Source organism: Salvelinus sp. IW2-2015, linkage group LG8, assembly GCF_002910315.2.
Source record: "Salvelinus sp. IW2-2015 linkage group LG8, ASM291031v2, whole genome shotgun sequence".
Lineage (NCBI taxonomy): Eukaryota > Metazoa > Chordata > Actinopteri > Salmoniformes > Salmonidae > Salvelinus > Salvelinus sp. IW2-2015.
The window spans coordinates 44,547,603-44,565,954 of record NC_036848.1 but is presented as its reverse complement, the minus strand read 5'-3'; the positions used below and the strand labels follow the sequence as shown (position 1 = coordinate 44,565,954).

Below are 18,352 nucleotides of genomic sequence, written 5' to 3'. Positions count from 1 at the left end.
TTATTATAATTGTTATGACATAGTGGGATATAGGTGTAGGGTTAGTTGGTGGTGCATTTTTTTCTCCCCTTTCCCCATTTAAAATTTGGGGCACAAAATCTAACGTGATTGACCACACACTCCCGCACAGTAGGTGGCGGCATGTACAAACAAAATGTGCGAACAGACGATACCAAAGAAGAAGAAGAAGAAGATGACGGCCTTGACAGACGTGATCCGCTAGAACGTGCCMTCGTCGCGGTTAGGGATTATGGTAAGGCATTTCAATTAACGTTAGGGTAGCATTTTTCGTTTCACTTTGAGTTACGCCTTTTGTGTAGCTTCCGGTATCTAAGTTTTTCTTAGCTAGATATGTGTATACTATATATCATGTTATTGCTGTCTAACATTAACGTGGCTATTTACCAAGCTAGCTAGCTAACATAGCACTTTGCTAGCATTATAGCTTAACTAGCTACTAACGTTATACTGTAATCATCACCGAAAAGTCAGTTTGCCTTGACCGACTGTTCGCTATCAACGCACATAACGTTCGCTGACTTGCTAAACTATTTATAATTTATGTTTGTGTTTGACAGCATATCACAGTGCGAAAAGCAGCAGATCGCCGTTTGGTTTTATCCCAGTGCCAGAAGGACCACTTGTATCATTGCCCCTTCTGCCAGCCCTCAATTTTCAAGCCCCGAGACTATGCCAGTGTGTTGACACACATTGAGTCGCACAGATTGAAGGCTGTGCTGCATAGAGGTTAGCACATGTACAGTGTTGTTACACATAGCTACACATACTAGCCGCATAAAGGCTTTCATTAATTAGACTAGTTAAGTACCGGTCATCATCACATGATTATATAAACCAAGGTAGTTTGTGTCCTGGATGTTGATTTGCTTGTTTTATTCATTTCAGAGTTCACAATATTCATATGCCATCTGGAGTGCAGAGAAGCAAAGCATTTCCACTGCCCATATTGCCCCAAGACCTATGTAAATAGGAGTGATTTTACCAAACACATTCCACAATGTGAGTCAGTATGTTATCGAGCCCCAGGTTCAACAGCGAGAGCCCCAGATGTAACCAGTGCATCGGCGAGAGCCCCAGATGTAACCAGTGCATCGGCGAGAGCCCCAGATGTAACCAGTGCATCGGAGAGCCCCAGATGTAACCAGTGCAACGGCGAGAGATCCAGGTTCAGCGTGTCCAGCTGTGAAACCTGCAGTCAAGCGGAAAATCAAATGTTGCAACTGCAGTTTGTGGCTTAACAAAAAAAACCTAAGGAAACATCAACTTAGAAAGCATACATCTCCTGAGAAGGGTATTACAGCTCACTCCAATCTCAAGAGTCAGTGCCTTGACCAGGACAATTGGGTGTTTGCAGAGGATAAACACATCCACCCTGTCTCTCCTCCTTCTGGTGAGCAGCAATAAGTAATATATACAGTACCAGTCAAAAGATTGGACACACCTACTCATTCAAGGGTTTTTCTTTATTTTTACATAATAGAATAATAGTGAAGACATCAACACTATGAAATAACACATAAGGAATCATGTAGTAACCAAAAACGTGTTAAACAAATCAAAATATATTAGAGTTTCTTCAAAGTAGCCACCAATTGCCTTGTTGACAGCTTTGCACACTCTTGGCATTCTCTCAACCAGCTTCACCTGGAATGCTTTTCCAACAGTCTTGAGTTCCCACATATGCTGAGCACTTGTTGGCTGCTTTTCCTTCCCTCTGCGGTCCATCTCGTCCCAAACCATCTCAATTGGGTTGAGGTTGGGTGATTGGAGGCCAGGTCATCTGATGCAGCACTTCATCGCTCTCCTTTTTGGTCAAATAGCCCTTACACAGCCTGGCAGTGTGTTGGGTCATTGTCCTGTTGAAAAACAAATTATTGTCCCACTAAGCGCAAACCAGGTGAGATGGCGTATCGCTGCAGAATGCTGTGGTAGCCATGCTGGTAAAGTGTGCCTTGAATTCTAAATAAATCACTCAGTGTCACCAGCAAAGCACCATCACATCTCTTCCTCCATGCTTCARGGTGGGAAATACACACGCGGAGATCCGTTCACCTACTTTGCCTCTCACAAAGACACGGCGGTTGGAACCAAAAATGTCAAATTTGGACCCAGACCAAAGGAGAGATTTCCACCYGTCTAATGTCCATTGCTTGTGTTTCTTGACCCAAGCAAGACTCTTATTCTTATTGGTGTCCTTTAGTAGTGGTTTCTTTGCAGCAATCGACCATGAAGGCCTGATTCACGCAGTCTCCTCTGAAGAGTTGATGTTAAGATGTCTGTTACTTGAATGCTGTGAAGCATTTATTTGGGCTGCAATTTGAGGCTGGTAACTAATGAACTTATCTTCTGCAGCTAAGGTAACTCTGGATCTTCCTTTCCTAAGGCGGTCCTCATGAGAGCCAGTTTCATCATAGCGCTTGATAATTTTTGCAACTGCACTTGAAGAAACTTTCAAAGTTCTTGAAACACTTGTAAATTGAAATGCGTTCTGGGTGACTACCTCATGAAGCTGATTGAGAGAATGCCAAGAGTGTACAAAGCTGTCAAGGCAAAAGGTGGCTACTTTGAAGAATCTCAAGTATAAAATATATTTTGATTTGTTTAACACTTTTTTTTGGTTACTACATGATTCCTTATGTGTTATTTCATAGTAACACATTTCATGTGTTACTTCACTATTCTAGAATGTAAAAATAAATAAAAACCCTGGAATGAGTAGCTGTGTCAACTTTTGACTGGTAATGTATATGATAATATACACTGAGCATACAAAACATTAAGAATGTGCTGTTTCCATGACAGACTGACCAGGTGAAAGCTATGATCCCTTATTGATGTCACTTGTTAAATCCACTTCAATCAGTGTAGATGAAGGGTAAAAAAAAGAAGATTTTTCAGCCTTGAGACAATTTGAGACATATGTTGTGTATGTGTGCCTTTCAAAGTTTGAATGGTCAAGACAAAATGGAAGTGCCTTTGAACGGAGTATGGTGGTAGCTGCCAGGCGCACCGGTTTGTGTCAAGAACTGCAACGCTGCTGGGTTTATCACAGTCGACAGTTCCGTTTATATGAAGAATGGTTCACCAGCCAACTTGACATAACTGTGATAACCATTGGAGTCCACATGGGCCAGCATCCATGTGGAACGCATTCGACAACTTGTAGAGTCCATGCCCCGATGAATTGAGTCTGTTCTGAGGGCAAAAGGGCACTCTTGTCCACCTCATTGGGTTATAGTGAAATGCCCCTTTTAAAATMTCTTTCAGTGCTAATTCGGGAAATGCTTACCAAGCAAGAGATGATACTGGAACAACAGACACTCATCCTACGACTCTTACAAACAGCACAGCAGAATGGAGCCGAATATGCGATCGAAGGAGGCCTTCTGCCATTGAAGGATCAACAAAGTCTCCAGAGGCTGGAAACCGATCTTCAGGGGGCTGACTTCAAACTTAAACTGGTGAGTTTCATTCCACTTTATCTACTGCTCTTTTAGAGTGATTCAGTGGGAGTTCATGGGATTCAAATCATTTTTCAGATATGCAAGAAGGGGGAAGAAAAATAGGATTTATGTCCACAAACTTTATGAAATGGAAAATGGGTGTCTCTCACTCCCCAGTAAACTTTTCAACTTTATGTAGGATAAAAGCATGACGTTTCAACCTCCAAAGACCTTCATCAGAATTAGCATACAAGTTTCTTAACCATATATGCTTCCCTCGCCTAGGGAAAAGCGGCAGTCACTTGTGGCTTAAAGTTTGTCAATTGATACATTCAAATGTTTTTTTTCCTTTAGATTAACCACTTGAGCCTCATTGGGGGATGCGATGTGAAGGATGTCATGTGGCGTTTAATGAGGCACACAATTTCCAATGCGCTGGCAAAGAACATGAATTGGAGAGGAGTGAATAGGAAAATCTCTCTTGGATCTCTTCGACTGAGAGAGGTTTTGATTGGTAAGGATTTCTCATAATTGCAAATGTCTCATGACACGAATTGCTTCCTGCAATGCAATTACCATGACATTTTAAAGTATTCAATTCACCCTGTTGCAACTAAAATTTCACATTTTTGCGACCACCTGTGTTCTTGTTCATTAGCTGTTGTCCGGAAGAATCCGTTAACATCTAAAGCATCCGAGAGCGATGTGGAGTCTGTCATGAAAAAGTGGTTGCAGCTGGCAGCATATCGGGAAGGAGGGAGAAGGAGACGAGACAGGAGTGTGGTGGCACCTGTGCCATGATGGACTTGGGGAGAGGGGTTTATTTAAGTGATAATGCCCAAAAAGCCGTGGTTTGGAGGACATATTGGCATTCGTCTCGGGCCAGCAAACCGTGCCAATATGTAATCCAAACTCTAGCTTTGAGGGCATTATCACTTTAATACAATGGTTACCAACCTATGAAAATATGTAAATCATTATTTTAATTCAATGTTATTTTGATGAATTTATTAATATAATTTCCATCCTTTCTCGAGATATAGTCCCAAACACAAATCTAGGGTCGCTTGTTGTTCATTCTATTGGCATCGTTGCCAGCCAAACCGGTCGTAAGTTCTATATGTTCAATGCCAAGCTAGCTTAGCTGTCTAAGSTAAATAGCTATACTAGACCAAATTTGATTTGAATCAATTTGTTATCCTCGCACTTTAGCTAGCTACTATGAAAACCAGACCTACTTGCTGTCTGTCTCGTTTGGACAGTTTCTATGATTTGGTGGAGATAGCAAATCAAAATTGTATTTGTCACATGCGCAGGAAATGTTTACTTACAAGCCTTAAACCAACAATGCCGTTTTAAGAAAAATAAATGTAAAAAATAAAAGTAACAAGTAATTAAGAGAAGCAGTAAAATAACAATAGCGAAGCTATATACACAGGGGGTACTGGTACAGAGTCAATGTGCGCGGGCACCGYTTAGTCAAGGTAAGAGGTAATATGTACATGTAGGTAGAGTTAAAGTGATTATGCATAGATAATGAAACAGAGTAGCAGTAGTGTAAAAGGGGAGGAGGGCAGTGCAAATAGTCTGGGTAGCCATTTGATTAGCAGTTCAGGAGTCTTATGGCTTAAGGATCGGCCCCTTTTTCCCCCATTTTTGCCTAAAATGTCATACTCAAATCTAACTGCCTGTAGCTCAGGCCCTGAAGCAAGGATATGCATTTTATTGGTACTATTTTGAAAGGAAACACTTTGACGTTTGTGGAAATGTGAAAGGAATGTAGGAGAACATAACACATTAGATCTGGTAAAAGACAATACAAAGAAAAAACAACTTATTTTTTTTGTACCGTCTTTGAAATGCAAGAGAAAGGCCAACTTGTAAGTCGCTCTGGATAAGAGCGTCTGCTAAATGACTTAAATGTAAATGTAAATGTATTATTCCAGCCCATGCGCAATTTACATTTTGGCCACTAGATGGAAGCAGTGTATATGCACAGTTTTAGACTGATCCAATGAACCATTGCATTTATGTGAAAATGTTTGTATCAGGACTGCCCAAATGTGCCTAATTTGGTTTATTAATAACTTCATGTTCAAAACAAACTGTGTACTCTTCTCAAACAATAGCATGGTATTCTTTCACTGTAATAGCTACTGTAAATTGAACAGTGCAGTTAGGTTAACAAGAATTTAAGCCTTTTGCTTATCATATGTCTATGTCCTGGGAAATGTTCCTGTTACTTACAACCTCATGCTAATCGCATTAGCCTATGTTAGCTCAACCGTCCCGCAGGGGACTCACCGATCCTGAAGAAGTTGTTTAAGAAGCCTTTTGGATACCTAGACTTGGTGCTCCGGTACCTCTTGCTGTGCGGGAGCAGAGAGAACAGTCTATGACTAGGGTGGCTGGAGTCTTTGACAATTRTTAGGGCATTTTGACACTGCCTTGTATAGAGGTCCTGGATGGCAGGAAGCTCAGGGAGTACAGTAGGGGACTGAGCAAGCACCCCTATGTGTCCCCCGTGTTGAGGATCAGCATGGCGGATGTTGTTACCCACCCTTAATACCTGGGGGCGGCCCATCAGGAACTCCAGGATCCAGTTGCAGAGGGAGGTGTTAAGTCGCAGGGTCCTTAGCTTAGTGATGAGCTTTGAGGGCACTATGGTGTTGAACGCTGAGCTGTAGTCAATGAATAGCATTCTCACATAGGTGTTCCTTTTGTCCAGGTGGGAAAGGGCAATGTGGGGTGCAATAGAGATTGCATCAACTGTGGATCTGTTTGGGAGGTATGCAAATTGGAGTGGTTCTAGGGTTTCTGGGATAATGTTATTGATGTGAGCCATGACCAGCCTTTCAAAGCACTTCATGGCGACAGAAGTGAGTGCTACGGGTCGGAAGTCATTTAGGCAGGTTACCTTAGTGTTCTTGGGCACAGAGACTATGGTGGTCTGCTTGAAACATGTTGGTATTAGACTTAGTCAGGGACAGGTTGAAAATGTCAGTGAAGACACTTGCCAGTTGGTCAACGCATGCTCGCAGTGCACGTCCTGTAAATCCGTCTGGCCTTGTGAATGTTGTCCTGTTTATAGGTTTTACTCACATCTGCTACGGAGAGTGTGATCGCACAATTGTCCGGAACAGCTGATGCTCTCATGCATGTTTCAGTGTTACTTGCCTCGAAGCAAGCATAGAAGAAATTMAACTTGTCTGGTAGGCTCGTGTCACTTGGCAGCTCGCGGCTGTGCTTCCCTTTGTAGTCTGTAATAGTTTGCAAGCCCTTCGATGAGCGTCGGAGCCGGTGTAGTAGGATTCAATCTTAGTCCTGTATTGACGCTTGGCCTGTTTGATGGTTTGTCGGAGGGCATAGCGGGATTTCTTATAAGCTTCCGGGTTAGAGTCCCGCTCTTTGAAAGCGGCAACTCTACCCTTTAGCTCAGTGAGGATGTTGCCTGTAATCCATGGCTTCTGGTTGGGGTATGTATGTACAGTCACTGTGGGGACGACATCATCGATYCACTTATTGATGAAGCCGCTGACTGATGTTGTGTACTCCTCAATGCCATTGGAAGAATACCGAACATATTCCAGTCTGCTAGCAAAACAGTCCTGTAGCTTAGCATCTGCATCGTCTGACCACTTATTTATTGACCGAGTCACTGGTGCTTCCTGCTTTAGTTTTTGCTTGTAAGCAGGAATCAGGAGGATGGAATTATGGTCAGATTTGTCAAATGGAGGGCGAGGGAGAGCTTTGTACGCATCTCTGTGTGTGAAGTATAGGTGGGCTAGAGTTTCTTTCCCCCCCCTCTCCCCTCTGGTTGCACGTTTWACATGCTGGTAGAAATTGGGTAAAATGGATTTGTTTCCCTGCATTAAAGTCCCCGGCTACTAGGAGCGCCACCTCCTGGATGAGTTTTTTCTGTTTTCTTATGACCGTATACAGCTCATTGAGTGCAGTCTTAGTGCCAGCATCGGTTTGTGGTGGTAAATAGACAGCAATCTAATATTAGATTTTAATGCACCAACTGTTTACAAATATACATAGAGCGCCACCCCTTGTCTTACTTGATGCGCCTGTTCAATCCTGCCGAAAATGCGTAAAACCCGCCAGCTATAGGTTGTTCATGTCGCTGTTCAGCCATGACTGGGTGAAACATGAGATATTACAGTTTATAATGGCCCGTTGGGTAGGATATACAGTTGAAGTCGGAAGTTTACATACACTTATGTTGGAGTCATTAAAACTCGTTTTTAAACCACTGCACAAATTTCTTGTTAATAAACTATAGTTTTGGCAAGTCGGTTAGGACATCTACTTTGTGCATGAAACAAGTAATTTTTCCAACAATTGTTTACAGACAGATTATTTCACATAATTCACTGTATCACAATTCCAGTGGGTCAGAAGTTTACATACACTAAGTTGACGGTGCCTTTAAACAGCTTGGGAAATTCCAAAATGATGTCATGGCTTTAGAAGCTTCTGATAGGCTAATTAACATCATTTGAGTCAATTGGAGGTGTACATGTGGATGTATTTCAAGGCCTACCTTCAATCTCAGTGCCTCTGCTTGACATCATGGGGAAATCATCCAAGATCAGAAAAAAAATTGTAGACCTCCACAAGTCTGGTTCAAACACCTGAAGGTATCACGTTCATCTGTACAAACAATAGTACGCAAGTATAAACACCATGGGACCACACAGCCGTCATACCGCTCAGGAAGGAGACGCGTTCTGTCTCCTAGAGATGAACGTACTTTGGTGCGAAAAGTGCAAATCAATCCCAGGACAACAGCGAAGGACCTTGTGAAGATGCTGGAGGTGCACTTCACAAAATAGATGACATCATGATGAGGGAACATTATGTGGATATATTGAAGCAACATCTCAAGACATCAGTCAGGAAGTTAAAGCTTGGTCGCAAATGGGTCTTCCAAATGGACAATGATCCCAAGCATACTTCCAAAGTTGTGGCAAAATGGCTTAAGGACAACAAAGTCAAGGTATTGGAGTGGCCATCACAAAGCCCTGACCTCAATCCTATAGAAAATGTGTGGGCAGAACTGAAAAAGCGTGTGTGAGCAAGGAGGCCTACAAACCTGACTCAGTTACACCAGCTCTGTCAGGAGGAATGGGCCAAAATCCACCCAATTTATTGTGGGAAGCTTGTGGAAGGCTACCTGAAACATTTGACCCAAGTTAAACAATTTCAAGGCAATGCTACCAAATAATAACTTYGTGTATGTAAACTTCTGCACTGGGAATGTGATGAAATAAATKATTCTCTCTACTATTATTCTGACATTTCACATTCTTAAAATAAAGTGGTGATCCTAACTGACCTAAGACAGGGAATTTTTACGAGGATTAAATGTCAGGAATAGTGAAACTGAGTTTAAATGTATTTGGCTTAGGTGTATGTAAACTTCCGACTTCAACTGTACGTGCTCGTATCCAATGATTGTACGTTGGCTAATAGGACCAATGATAAAGGCAGATTACCCACTCGCCGTCGGCTCCTTACAGGACACCAAGTCCTATGTCCCCGATATCTCTTTCTTCTACGAATGACGGGGATGAGCGCCTTGTCGGGTGTCTGAAGTAAATCCTTTCCTGTCCAACTCGTTAAAGATAAAATCTTCCAGTACGGGGTGAATAATCGCTGTCCTGATATCTAGAAACTGTTTTTGTTCATAACAGATGGTGGCAGAAGCATTATGTCCAAAATAATTTTCAAATAACATGAAAAAATACAAGAGCACAATTGTTTCGGGGACTGTAAAATGGCAGCCTTCTCCGGCGCCATTAATTCCCTGCAAAGGTCAGAAGCAGACGACAAGGTGTATACAAATCTCTGCTGTTGAAAAGCAAATGCTAGGATGAAAAAAAGGGGAATTATTGTCCTAGATGTGAACTCATGCCAATTACTGGTGAGTTAAGTGTAATTTTGAAATGTTGTGCATCAGCAGTCTTTCTCTTGTTATATCAGTCACTGACAGTCACTCAATTAGCCATGTCAGCTAACACATTTTAGATTGGTAAGTTAGTCTAGCCAGCTATCTAAACTTGAGTAATCATGGCCGAATACTGACTGGCCATGCAGGGCATGTGCCCAGGAGCCCTGAACTCCAGGGGGCCCCCATTAATTTTGTTGAGCATTCTCACTCATATCATGAACATGTCATAAGTCATGGCAAACTTTGTTATACAATTGCAACATTTGCTCTCCCATAATGAGCTGTTCTCCCCTCAGCAGCCTCCACTGGATTTTAGTAGCACTTAAAATAAGGGCTGTGTTTTGTGTCGGCTTATCCTGGCGTAACGTTTTGATAACCATGTAAATCTCTCTAGGACAAGGTGACTAATTATAAATAACTACAAATGCCATGAGCATATAGACAAGGCAAATGTTAGCTAAATGTAGCAATGAATAAATTTGCAACATTTGCAACAACAATGGACAATTCTGTGAAACTGTCTTGTGCAAGTTTTAAATGGACAATACCTGTTAGCAAAGGTGTCAGCTAGAGATTACCTTTTGGAGCTTGCAGGGATTTGTATTTTGCATGATGTCTACTTAGATGCTAATTAGCATTTTCGATTCAGAGTATGTAGAGCTGAATAGATATATATATCTCTATCGTGGCTGGGTCGAGGATGTCATGGGTGGGGATCCAGGACAGTCCGTACCCCTCCCAATCCATCAGGTAGTGGATGCGACCACCCAGGCGCTTGGAGTCAAGGKGGGCTAGGACGGAATAAGCAGGTGCACCGCTGACGTCAAACGGAGGGGCTGCGCCACTGGAAGATGGAGAGGGCTCTACCTCACAGGCTTGAGAAGGGACACACGGAAGGATGAGATCCGGTAATGGCGGTGCAAATGGAGACGGTAGGTGACAGGATTGATACTGTGTGTTATTTTGAAGGGACCAATGAGGGTCATGAAGCAGGATGTCCCGTGTAGAGAGCCACACACGTTGCCCAGGGTGGAAGAGTGGAGTAGATCGGTGATGCCGGTCAGCGAACTGTTTCTGGGAGAGGGAAGCTCGAAGTAGGTGCCCGATTTGCGGTCTCCCAAACCTGTTCGCTCCATCGAAACCACTCATCGATGGCAGGCACAGTTCTGTGCTCTGTCTCCCATGGGAACACAGGGGGTTGGTATCGGAGGACACACTGAAAAGGAGTTCTATGGAGTGAGGAATGCACCAGGGAGTTCTGTGTGTATTCGGCCCAGGCTAGATAGCAACTCCACTRGTGTGGTTGGTGGGTGCAGTGTTGGCGAAGGTACTTCCCCATTTCCTGATTCAGGCGTTCCGTCTGCCCGTTTGTTTGGGGATGGTATCCGGAGGATAGGCTGATGGAGACCCCCAGTCGGTCGCAGAAGGCTCGCCACACCCTGGAGACGAACTGGGGTCTACGAAACGATGTCTTCCGGGATCCCATACAGACGAAACACCTGTTGGAACATGCACTCGGRCATTTCTATGGCATTAGGTAGATGTGGAAGGGGGATGAGTTGGCACATCTTGGAGAACCGGTCCACTACAACTAAAATAGTGAAGCCCGAAGAGTCTGGCAGATCACTGAGGAAATCCATGGCAATGTGGGACCATGGTCTGTGTGGTGTAGGTAAAGGCTCGAACTTACCGGTAGGTAGTTGGCGAGGGCTCTTTGCCCATGCACAGACGGGACAGGAAAGAACGTAATCTCGGACGAATGCTGTTAGGGATGACCACCAGAACTTGCATGTCAGTAGTGCCGTGGTCCGGGTGATCCCGGGATGYCCAGATGCATACATGAAAGCGCGCTACGGCCTCTGAGACAAACATGCAAAAGGACTATAGGAGGAAGGTGGAATCCTATTAACTGATTACAAAGGGAAACCAAGCCGTGAGATGCCCAGTGATGCAGAACTCCCAAACGAGCCAAATGCATTTTATGCTCACTTCAAGGAATACAACATTGAGTCTTGCGTGAAAGCCCATTTGTTCCAATCTCAAAGCATGCATAGACCAGCTGACAAGTGTTTTCACTGACATTTTCAATCTCTTCTTGTCCCAGTCTGCAATCCCAACATGTTTCTTGCTGACCACCATTGTTCCTCTTCACTAGAACTCCCAAGGTAACCTAAATAAATAACAATCGCCCTGTAGAASACACATCTGTATTTATGAAGTGCTTTGAAAGAATGGTCATGACACACAATCATCCCAGACACCCTGGACCCACTCGAATTCGTATTCCGCCCCAACAGATCCACAGATGACACAATCTAAATTGCACTTCACACTGCTCTGCGTTAAAAACACCATAGTCCCCAATGCAACTGGATCCTGGTCTTCCTGACGGGCCGGCCGGCCCCAGGTGGTGAGGATAGGCAACAACACCTACGCCACGCTGACCCTCAACTCGGAGCCCCACGGGTGTGTGCTTAGCCCCCTCCTGTACTCCCTGCTCACCCACGACTGCGTGGCTACGCACGACTACAACACTATCAAGTTTGCTGACGACGACACAACGGTGGTAGGCCTGATCACAGATGGTGACGAGACAGCCTTCAAGGAGGTCAGAGAATTAGCCAGGACAACAACCTCTACCTCAACGTCAGTAAGATCAAGGAGCTGATCGTGGACTACAGGAGAAAGAGGGGAGAGCACGCCCCCATCCACAATGACAAAGCTGTAGTGGAGCAGGTCGAGAGCTTCAAGTTCTTTGGCGTCCACATCATTAAGGACTTAATATGGTCCACACTCACCTGCACAGTCGTGAATAGGGCACGACATCGCCTCTTCCCCCTCAGGATACTGAAAAGATTTAGCATCCTCAAAAAGTTCTACAGCTGCACCACCGAGAGCATCTTGACTGGCTGCATCGCTGCTTGGTATGGCAAATGCACCGCCCTCGATGGCAAAGCGCTACAGAGGGTGGTGCGGACAGCCCAGTACATCACTGAGGCCGAACTCCCCACCATCCAGGACCTCTATATCAGGTGGTGTCAGAGGAAGGCCCGAAAAATTGCCCAAGACTACTGCCACCCAAGCCATAGACTGTTCACTCTGCTACTGTCCGGTAAACAGTACTGGAGCATCGGCTCTTGGACCAACATGCTCCGAGACAGCTTCCACCCCCAAGCCATAAGACTGCTAAAAAACCATAAGCCTAGAGGGGCGGCAGGTTTCATTTAATAGAGTTGTACCAGTAACCGAAAGGTCAATGGTTCGAATTCCCAAGCCGGAAAGGTGGAAAAATTAGCTGTTCTGCCCTTGAGCAAAGGTAGTTAACCCCCAACAACAACTGCTCCCCGGGAGCTGATGACGTGGACGTCGATTAAGCAAGCCCCCAGCACCAGTCTGATTCAGAGGGGTTGGGTTAAATGCGAAAGACCAGTTTCGGTTTAATGCATTATTGTGCAGCTGACTAGATATCCCCTTTCCCTTTCCTTTCTCTAAGACTGCTAAATAGTCCGGGTAACCATTTAATTAACTATCTGCACTGACTCGCAAAACTACAGTATATACTGTAAACACACTACATACGTACACAAAGCATACCGACACAACACATACATCATATGCTGCTGCAACTGTTCCTTATTTTACTTTTATTATAATTTATCCTGATGCCTAGCCACTTTACCCTGCTTTCATGTACATGTCCACCTCAATTACCTTGTACCCCTGCACATTGATCTTATACTGGTAGTCCCTGTAGAACTCCATTCTTGTGTATTTTATTCCATGTGTTACTAATTTATTTGTATTATTATTATCTGCATCATTGGGAAAGGCTCGTATGTGATTACAACTGTGAGTCTTGAAAGAGCTTTCCACACCTGGATTGTGCAAAATTTGCCCATTTATTATTTTCAAAATTCATCAAGCCCTGTCAAATTGGTTGTTAAATTCTAGACAACCATTTTCAGGTCTTGCCATAGATTTTCAAGTAGATTTAAGTCAACACTGTAACTTGACCACTAAACAACATTCACTGTCTTCTTGGTTATCAACTCCAGTGTAGATTTGGCCTTCTTTTTTAGGTTATTGTCCTGCTGAAAGGTGAATTAATCTCCCAGTATCTGGTGAAAACAGACTGAACCAGGTTTTCCTCTGATTTTGCCTGTGCTTAGCACCATTAGTTTCTTTRTTTTTTATCCTGTAAAACTCCCCAGTCCTAAACGATTACAAGCATGACCATAACATGATGCAGCCATCACTATGCTTGAAAATATGGAGAGTGGTATTCAGTAATGTGTTATGTTTTTGGCAAATCCAACACAKCACTTTGTATTCAGGACAAAAAGTGAATTGATTTGCCACATTTCTTGCAGTATTACTTTAGCCTTGTTGCAAATCGGATGCATGTTTTGGAATATTTGTATTCTGTACAATCTTTCTTATTTTCACTCTGTCAATTAGGTTAGTATTGTGGAGAAACTACAATGTTGTTGATCCATCCTCAGTCTTATCCTATCACAGCCATTAAACTAACTGTTTTAAAGTTACCATTGGCCCGATGGTGAAATCCTTGAGCAGTTTCTTTCCTCTCCGGCAACTGAGTTGGGAAGGACACCTGTATCTTTGTAATGACTGGCTGTATTGCTACAACATCCAAAGTGTAATTAATAACTTCACCATGCTCAAAGGGATATTCAATGTCTGCTTTTTTAAAATACTTTTTTATACCCATCTACCCAATAGGTGCCCTTCTTTGCAAGGCATTGCAAAACCTCCCTGGTCGTGAAGGAGGAAGATGGGAGGGAGAAAGAGACAGATAGATAGGATCTGGCTAAAAATACTTGAATCAGTTATAGAACCCATTGCCCTTTATGGTTGTGAGATCTGGGGTCCGCTCACCAACCAAGAATTCACAAAATGGAGACTGTACACAAAGGATATTTTTGCAGAATTCTGCATGTAATGTAAAACACCAAATAATACATGCAGAGCAGAATTAAGCAGATACCCGCTAATGATCAAAATCCAGAAAAGAGCCATTCAATTCTACAACCACCTAAAAGGAAGCAATTCCCAAACCTTCCGTAACCAAAGTCATCACCTACAGAGAGATGAACCTGGAGAAGAGTCCCCTAAGCAAGCTGGTCCTGGGGCTCTGTTCACAAACAGAACAGCAACACAATTAGGCCCAACCAAATCATGATTACACAAAAAGTTAATTACTTGACACATTGGAAATAATTAACAAAAAAACTGGGCAAATTAGAATGCTATTTGGCCCTATACAGAGAGTATAAATACCTGACCACTGTGACTGACCACAAATTAAGGAAAGCTCTGACTATGTACAGACTCAGTGAYCATAGAGGCCGCCGTAGGCAGACATGGCTCTCAAGAGAAGAAAAAATGAGATGGAAACTGAGCTGCACTTGCTAACCTGCCAAATGTAAGACCATATTAGAGACCCAAATTTCCCTCAGATTACACAGACCCACAAAGAATTTGAAAACAAATCCAATTTTGATAAACTCTTATATATTGGGTGAAATACCAGTATGCCATCACAGCAGCAAGATTTGTGACCTGTTGCCACAAGAAAAGGGCAACCAGTGAAGAACAAACACCATTTTAAATATTTATGTTTATTTATTTTCCCTTTTGCACTGTAACTATTTGCACAATGTTACAACATGGTGTATAGCCATAATATGACATTTGAAATGTTCCTTTGGAACTTTTGTGAGTGTAATGTTTACTGTTTTTCACTTTTGTTTATCTATTTCACTTGCTTTGGCAATGTAAACATTTGTTTCCCGTGCCAACAAAGCCCTTTGAAATGAATTGAGAGGGTGGGAGAGAGAGAGGAGGGAGATAAGCAGAGGTGGGATAATGTAAATCCCTTACAAAAAATGTGCCATGGTAGTACAATGAAAAAATGCCATGGTATTTTTCTGCCATGGTAGTGACAAAAAAAGTACTTTTTCATTGTACTTGCTACCATGCTACTAAAATCAACCATGGTAGTACAATGTAAAAAAAAAAACTAGCAGCATGTAGTGAAAGCATGGTATTCGTTTACAATGTATTATGATGGTCTGTGTCCCACCATTTTTCGGGTAAAGAGACCAAAAATGTAGTAATTTATGGTACTCGCATGATGCAACATTGACTACTCGCTCTGCAACAGTACCCTCTTAAACCCTTTTAGCTCATAGTGAAAAACCACAACACACATGGTCTAGTAGGGTAGTCTACTCTCTTCAACCTTGGTACCTGGATTGGGCATGGTGAGAAGAATTAAGAAAACTTGAAAATGAAAAAAGTTTCTGGTGCTTCTCTCTTCAATACAGTTTTCAGTTGTCTCTCAATCAACTGACTTGGCTACACTTATAATTCTAAATAGCAACATACTAAAACATTTGTAAAAATGTATTAATTATCATATCTCATAAAAAAATGCTTTTAAAAGACTATGAAAGGCTAGCTTGACTAGAGCTAACTTTAGCCAATGTTCGCAAACGGACTTTTAACAATAAAAAATCGAAACCTTACAAAATTATAAAATATCATTACACTCTGCGTAACTTGGTGTTTCATATCCTATGCTTAATAACTCTTGCTCACCGTGATTATAACGTTTAAAATATTTTGTTTATCTAGTGCTTCTCTCTTCAGTTTTCTGTTGGCTTGGCTCTCTCATTCTCTGACTACTAGGCAGGCTAGCTCGTGAAGCTGTAGAGTGCGAGCGGCTCCCACTGCGTGCTGAGACGAGCACAACACCCCTTGACGATAAATACTGTAAATGATTAGGATACCCCATATAATCTCACATACTCTCACATTTCAGGTTGGCAACACAGGGAACCAAAACATGAGCAAAAAATTGTACTATTAATACAGAAAGTTTTACCCCTTTTTCACAGCAACTATTTCCTTTTTCTTTGATACAAACTATGACCAACAATCGTAGCCTGCCTCTGACTTTATCAAAAAATATACCCAAACTGGTATATAAATTAATCAATATAATACCAACCAACCTCTTTTGACGTTGGGGGGTTTATTMATTTAATGCAATATACTGCCATTGTACTATGGTAATGAACAATTAATAAAGATGGTACTATATGATATTTTTTGGTACCATTTATCATAATTGTGTGTTACCATGGTAGAATATAAACTCAGCAAAAAAAGAAACGCCCCTTTTTCAGGACCCTGTCTTTCAAAGATAATTTGTAAAAATCCAAATAACTTCACAGATCTTCATTGTAAAGGGTTTAAACACTGGTTCCCATGCTTGTTCAATTAACCATAAACAATTAATGAACATGCACCTGTGGAACGGTTGTTAAGACACTAACAGCTTACAGACGGTAGGCAATTAAGGTCAGTTACAGTTATAAAAACTTAGGACACTAAAAGGGCCTTTCTACTGACTCTGGAAAAACATCAAAAGCAAGATGCCCAGGGTCCCTGCGTGAACGTGCCTAAGGCATGAGGATCGCAGATGTGGCCAGGGCAATAAATTGCAATGTCCGCACTGTGAGACGTCTAAAACAGGGAGACAGGATGGACAGCTGATCGTCCTCGCAGTGGCAGACCACGTGTAACAACACGCACAGGATCGGTACATCCAAACATCACACCTGCGGGACAGGTACAGGATGGCAACAACAACTGCCCGAGTTACACCAGGAACGCACAATCCCTCCATCAGTGCTCAGACTGTCCACAATAGGCTGAGAGAGGCTGGACTGAGGGCTTGTAGTTGTTGTAAGGCAGGTCCTCACCAGACATCACCGGCAACAACGTTGCCTATGGGCACAAACCCACCGTCGCTGGACCAGACATGACTGTCAAAAAGTGCTCTTCACTGACGAGTCGCGGTTTTGTCTCACCAGGGGTGATGGTCGGATTCGCGTATACCGTCGAAGGAATGAGCGTTACACCGAGGCATGTACTCTGGAGCGGGATCGATTTGGAGGTGGAGGGTCCGTCATGGTCTGGGGCGGTGTGTCACAGCATCATCGGACTGAGCTTGTTGTCATTGCAGGCAATCTCAACCCTGTGCATTACAGGGAAGACATCCTCCTCCCTCATGTGGTACCCTTCCTGCAGGCTCATCCTGACATGACCCTCCAGCATGACAATGCCACCAGCCATACTGCTCATTCTCGTGCATGATTTCCTGCAAGACAGGAATGTCAGTGTTCTGCCATGGCCAGCGAAGAGCCCGGATCTCAATCCATTGAGCACGTCTGGGACCTGTTGGATCGGAGGATGAGGGCTAGGGCCAGGGCCATTCCCCAAAGAAATGTGCGGGAACTTGCAGGTGCCTTGGTGGAAGAGTGGGGTAACATCTTACAGCAAGAACTGGCAAATCTGGTGCAGTCCATGAGGAGGAGATGCACTGCGTACTTAATGCAGCTGGTGGCCCCACCAGATTCTGACTGTTACTTTTGATTTTGATCCCCCTTTGTTCAGGGACACATTATTCCATTTCTGTTAGTCACATGTCTGTGGAACTTGTTTCAGTTTATTTCTCAGTTGTTGATCTTATGTTCATAACAATATTTACACATGTTAAGTTTGCTGAAAATAACACAGTTGACAGTGAGAGAACGTTTCTTTTTTTGCTGAGTTTATAATGCTATCTGGTAGCTCGCGATTGACCTTTTGGAGACCCAAAGTCTAGGGTGTCTGGGGTGATAGAGGTGTGCGCCATAACCAGCCTTTAAAAGCACTTGATCATTACAGATGCTAGAAACAAGCATTTCGCTGCACCTGTTTTAACATCAATGTATCTATTTACGAGATCAAAACATTTATTTTGGATTTGATTGGTTTGGTTTCAAAAATGTATTTACAAATGTATCCCCATCCATGTACAGTCGTGGCCAAAAGTTTTGAGAATGACACAATATAAATT

The 18,352-nt window shown here is 43.0% G+C and overlaps 1 long non-coding RNA gene across 2 annotated transcripts; it reads left to right on the top strand.

Moving 5' to 3' along the window:
- Nucleotides 1–167: 167 nt before the first annotated feature.
- LOC111968001 (uncharacterized) lies at nt 168–4,661 on the top strand. Of its 2 annotated transcripts, XR_011480351.1 has the most exons (5): nt 168–253; nt 579–747; nt 3,289–3,482; nt 3,819–3,978; nt 4,123–4,661. It is a non-coding gene; the product is annotated as an uncharacterized lncRNA (long non-coding RNA). The 2 variants fall into 2 exon arrangements; XR_011480350.1 differs by lacking the exons at nt 168–253; nt 579–747 and adding an exon at nt 1,068–1,411.
- Nucleotides 4,662–18,352: the final 13,691 nt, after the last annotated feature.